We start from the raw sequence: 6,450 nt of genomic DNA, 5'->3' as shown, positions 1-6,450 counted from the left end.
GGAAAATCATTTAATTAAACATATTTAGGCTATTTGAAATAATTTTTTAACTGCCGTAAATATAAGAATATGTTAATTCAGAATAATTGCCACCAAAAATAGGAAGCAGGCTTCGATGTTAGTTTGCCGTACATTAGCATGTTATAGGCCAATATTACCAAATTACGAGGAAGTTCAAATGTTTGTCTGCTAGTGGCAAAAAAAAAAAAAGAAAGATAAGAAACCTTTTTCCGTATGAAACGCTAAGGACTATTTAATTGAAATGAAAAGGGACAAACAAAAAATGGCTGTTATTTTTAACAAGAGAAGAAAACAATCATATTGTGAAGGAATGCCCTTTATCAAAGGAGTCTCATTTTTTTCTTAATCCTATTTATCATTATTAGTACAGAGAGTTAAAATATTCTACAGTACAGTTACTCTCTCTAATAGATACTTAAAAGGTAAACAATCAAAAGGTTAAAGTGCAGCATAGATTGGTTAAAAATAAATGAATTTGTCACATAAAAACACATTGTATTATTATTTCATGAATTTCCTTTTTAAAGGGGCTCAGAAAGAGACACCTACGAATGGTACAGGGAATTGCAAATTACCTCGTTTAAATATAATAGAATGACATTTCCAAAGTAATAAGTTACATCTGGTAAACAATAGTTGATGTTTACAATGGCTGTGAGGGAAAGCAGGGAAGGAGCTTTTGGGATTTTAAGTAACACTGGCCTTTATAACTATAAGAAAAAACAAGATAATTAAATGATTGTTGCTTCTTTCACTTTTAAATATTATTCATAAGCTTCACTAGGACATTTTTTTCTCCTGGCAGTAGCAGAGACAAATATGGATTTTTGCACTATGGATGAAAAAATAATTGTGCAGAGCCTTGTAAACTGCCAAATGCCAAACCAGGGGTTACTCATTCCCTCAGTGCTCTTAACTTAAAACAGTCTCGATTTTCCCCCCTAAGCACACCTTTTATTTTCTGCAAGCATAAATATGTCATGGAAGGAAGCTTGGGAAGTTCTTTATCTGCTTCTTTTATTTTAAAGTCTATTTTCCACCTGCATTGGAATGGGGGCAGCAAGACATAAAACTGTCTAGCCAGGCTGTGGGGACATGCCCTCCCTGGGAAAGATGTCTGATCTATGTTTTCTTCTATAAAATGAAAGAGGGTCTTGTAGGGGAGGAAAAATTTTCCTCTACCCTTCTAGGTTCTTTTGGATGGTCTATTAACTAAATTGACATAAGACAGATTAACAGGAGAAAAACAAATTTAATTGTGTACATCTGGGAGCCTCACATAGACATGAGAGATTCAAAGATAGTCAGGCAGTTGAGGCTTATATGCCATCCTGAGCTAAGGAGAAGAGAGTAGAGGTCTAGGGCTTCGAAGGGAAGGAAGACAATCCATAGGAAGATGGGAAGAGCAAATGTTTGGTAAACAAATGTTTGTCATGCCATGAAGAGACAATGGTACACAGAGAGGAATTTGAATGGACAGGCTCTGCCGAACTCCCCCAAGGTTACCACACTGAGCCTATACTCTTTGTAGTTATCTCTGGTGATAGCTCTCTTCCTGGCCCAGAATATCTATCTAAATTCTTTTAGGTAGTTAAGGGCGAGGTAAAAAGCTCTTCCTCAAAATAATCTGCATGCCAAAGTGGCATATTCTTTGGCTGCCATGCCGAACCCCATCATTCTCATGACAGAGAATCACATTTTTTTCCATGGGACTAATTTTCTAAAAAATGCAGCATCAACTTTGAAAATAGCATTTGTGCTGATTTTTATTGCATTGGCTCAGGAGCTGAGAATACGCAGATGCTCTATTCATTTACCTGCTGTTTTCATCCTTACGTGAATTTGTTTGTTTTGATTAGACTCATTTGATTAATTTTCTAATTTTCTGGCTTTACTCACACCAGAAGTCTCCCATTGACTTAGCTTTTTGCTCTGAGAGTTCCTAACCCCAGGAGCTAGAGTGGACTGGGGTCCTCAGCAGAGGGTGCCCAATTGGTGCAACTCATTGAGTAAGGATGGGAGACTGCAGTCCTCACAAGCTGCACTCACATGCATTGCCCTTCAGAGGAGAAGATTAATGTGGGCTTTCCTTTGATATTTCATATATATTCTAAAGGATGGATTTTTTTTTCTTTGTTTTTTTGCAGCTAGGAAGTATTGCATTCTTGCTAGAAAACACCAGTTGTTTCATTAACTAATGTCTGACCAGTTTAAAGTGGGCATTCTTTTCTGTCAAGAAGTATACACAATTAGGCTGATTCTATAGGAGATCTTGACCGTTCAGTCTTCTTTCCAATCAGATGTGTATCGGAGTCTGAGGCCACATGTTTAGTGTCATCTCTGGCCCATGAGAAATGTATTTTAAGATTGGACCTTCCATTGATGTAATAATCTTAAACTTAAATTTTCTTGATCAAGGGGCTGGCCCGTGGCGTAGTGGTTAAGTGCGTGCACTCCGCTGCTGGTGGCCCAGGTTTGGATCCCGGGCGCACGGATGCACCGCTTGTCAGGCCATGCATTGGCGGCGTCCCACATAAAGTGGAGGAAGATCGGCACAGATGTTAGCTTAGGGCCAGTCTTCCTCGGCAAAAAGAGGAGGATTGGCATGGATATTAGCTCAGGGCTGATCTTTCTCACACACACAAAAAATTGTCTTGATCAAAATCTTAAATTTTTATTTTAATTAAAATGGGAAAGAAGTGAATCTTTTCTACTTATGGCTTCTACTGAATTAATGATGTTCCATTTCTTTGACACATCTCTTTATTTTATTATGGACTGCCATTTTTTTCTGTATTCTTTAAAACGGCGTAGACGTTGACTTTAAAAATGTGTATATATATCATTGATTTTCAAGATATTCAGTTAATGTTAATATAGCAACATTAAAATACATTTTCTCCTGAAGATATAGCAACCCTCCTGTGTTTGGAGTAATTTTACATTGAAATTTCTCTTTTATGTACTTTCTTCACTCTGCAGCAATTGCAGAACAATTTGTTCTCCAATTTTGGCTACAATGGCCGTTATAAAAACAATCACGGAAGAGAAATGTATTGCTTTTCTGCCAAGACATACTTCCTCCTATCTTCAAAGAGAGTCCTGAATCATAAACTATTAACTTATGCTTTCTCTAAGAATGATATTTTTAGATGGACTTAGGGATCCAAAAGACTGTTAATATATTTGTCAACTCAATATTAGATGCAAGGATATGAAGTCATTTAGTCAATCAGCTATGCATAGCTGAATGTGACATAGGGCTCGCGCTTGTACATACGTGCACACAGACACACCTCAAGCCTAGCAAAGCGAGTCACGATGTCTTCAGCTATGTTTCTTATGCTAGAAAATCAAAACAAAATCAAGCCTAGCCAAACAAAACAAAAGCAAGCTTGTCTTGTTAGATGCCCTTGCTAATTTTCTTTTCTGAAGCTGAGGGCAGAGTGAGAGTGAAGAGTCTGAATTTGTTGCTTTGGATTCTTTAGAATATGAACTTTGTTTACACTAAACCTACAATTTCCAGCAGGTTTGCTTCTATTCTGTAGAACCAGAGAGAGTTCTAGAGCCCAGTCAGAACTATTGCATAATTCAGCTTACCTTCTTGGTAGATAGCTTCTCGGGGTATCATGTGGAGATATGTGGAGTGCTTGACAAGTAGACTAGTAACTGTGGCTCATTTTTAGATATAACTGTAAGCAGCACATAAAGCCAAGACTATTTCTTACCTCCAGCATTATGCAGTAGTCTGTTGAAAGCAATGGAAGAGTGTTTAAAAAAAAAAGAGCTTGTTACCTGTTGAAGGGTATCTGAATTCCTCTTGCTACTACTTAGCACGTTTTTTCATGATGAGAAATGACAGGGGGAAAGTTTACAAGGAGCGCTTGGGAAGTTCACTCTTCTCATCTGAAATTAGCCAATGTTTTAGGTGACGCACATGCGTCTACAATCTTTGCATAGGTTATTAAATCTTGTATGGCATTTCTTCCACTTTCAGCTCTCGTTTGACCTTGGTTGCAGTTTTCCTGGCCCAAGGTAAGCCTGAAAAGAACGCAGTGGAAGTCAAGTGTTGCTCAGATTGGTAGACTATTGCATAGCTACCCATCTCTAAAAACAATCCATACAAATTTAAAACAGAAGTGAAGCCTATTGCTGTTGTGAAGCTAAAAGTCTATTCAGAATCCCTAGGTGGCATAGAAAGCATTTAGACTCATTTCATTCACATGTCAGGTAAAGACTTTCATTTAGCAGTGAGATGAATGCTGAATAATGGATCTTTTGAATAATGTAATTAAGAATTCATTAAGGAGGACTTAAAAAAAAAAAAAAAACCCGATAGAATGCAATGTGTGTGTACTCCCCACACTGAACTCCTAAAATTTATCATAGAGTTGATGATTTAAAAAAATTGGCTGAGACCCAATTAGAAAAATACTGGCATTTCATTTACAAAATACTGACATTAAAATTCAATGATGAACAAATATATGTTTGAATTTATTAGAAATTATGTTAAATCAGGATTAAAGATCATTTTTATTATTTTAAAATGTGCTCATAATATAACAAAGGACTTAACCAACGCTGTTTTCCTGAAAAGATCTCTTAGTGTTCACCATGTGAACCTTACAATATGGAAGAAATTCACTTTGTTCTTGGATAACTGATCAAATGAGAAATGGCAAACTTCCTTTTTTATTCTTTGCTTTATATGAACTGAAATGATGAAAAGTTTTAAAACAGACCCAAATGCGGCAACAGCAGGTCAGAGGTTTGCCGGTAACAAAAGCTAATATTGCCATTATCTTTGTGTTGCTGTTATCTACACAAGAGGAAGGAGGTAAAGGATTTTACTGTTTTCTCATTGATCAGCACCTACTAGTTTTCATACTATCCCTATATCCCCACAGCCTAGCTTGTATCATGCTGTTTGCCTACAACAGAGAGAAACTACTGGCAGTAGAGGCAGATGTTTGTGGATATCAGAGTTCAGTGACTGAGAATCTAGGAAAACCTTTTACAGAGGCAATGATAGAATTTTTTTTTAATTATTTTATTGAGGTCATATTGGCTTATAACATTGTGTAAATTTCAGGCGTCCATTATTGTAGTTCAGCTTCTGTATAGACTGTATCATGTTTACCACCAACAGTCTAGTTTTTATCCATCACCATACATATATGCCCCTTTACCCCTTTTGCCTTGCACATATCCCCTTCCCCTCTGGTAACCACCAGTCTGTTCTCCTTATCTATGTGTTTCTTCCACATATGAGTGAAACCATACTGTGTTTGTCTTTCTCTGTCTGACTTATTTTGCTTAGTATAATACCCTCAAGGTCCATCCATATTGTCACAAATGGCACGATTTTGCTTTTTTATGGCCGAGTAGTATTCCACTGTATATATATACCACATCTTCTTTATCCATTCATCCATTTATTGGGCACTTGGGTTGCTTTCAAGTCTTGGCTATTGTGAATAATGCTGCAGTGAACATGGGGGTGCATATAGCTTTTTGAATTAGTGATTTCATGTTCTTCGGATAAATACCTGGTAGTGGAATAGCTGGATCGTGTGGTATTTCTATTTTAATTTTTTTGAGGAATCTCCATACTGTTTTCTATAGTAGCTGCACCAGTTTGCATTCCCATCAGCAGTGTATGAGGGTTCCATTTTCTCCACATCCTCTCCAACACTTGTTATTTTTGTCTTGTTAATTATAGCCATTTTGACAGGTGTGAGGTGATATCTCATTGTAGTTTTGACTTGCATTTCCCTAATAATTAGTGATGTTGGACATCTTTTCATGTGCCTGTTGGCCATCTGTATATCTTCTTTGGAAAAATGTCTGTTCATGTCCTCTGCCCATTTTTTGATTGGATTGTTCATTTTTTTGTTGTTGAGTTGTATGAGTTCTTTATATATTTTGGAAATTAACCACTTGTCAGATATTTGATTTGAAATATTTTCTCCCAGTTGCTGGGTTGTCTTTTCATTTTGTTGATGGTTTCCTTTGCTGTGCAGAAGCTTTTTAGTCTGATGTAGTCCCATTTGTTTATTTTTTCTTTTGTTTCCCTTGCCTGAGCAGACATGGTGTTCAAAAAGACATTGCTGAGACCTATCTTACCATTTTTCTTGAGTAATGTGAACGTTTTATTGAAGCCTCAGAAATACAGCCTCATAGCATTTGCAGTCATCTATTTTTGTCTTGGAAAGGGACCATACTTAATAAATTGCTCTTGCATTCTTTGCCTTGGCATGTTACAAGCCATGCTTATCTGAGGCATACAACTTGTTATTTTTTCATCAGTTGTTTTCCCCTCCAACAATACGAAGGAAGAGGGTCAAGAAATTGATGGAATAGGATTAATTCATTTGCTTTTGTTGTCAAACAAATTGAGTTATATTGGATTAATTACAGATCAAA

The sequence above is a fragment of the Ceratotherium simum genome, chromosome 1 (assembly GCF_057802395.1).
Source record: "Ceratotherium simum simum isolate JZ-2026a chromosome 1, ASM5780239v1, whole genome shotgun sequence".
Classification (NCBI taxonomy): Eukaryota; Metazoa; Chordata; class Mammalia; order Perissodactyla; family Rhinocerotidae; genus Ceratotherium; species Ceratotherium simum.
This window is presented reverse-complemented; position numbering follows the sequence as displayed.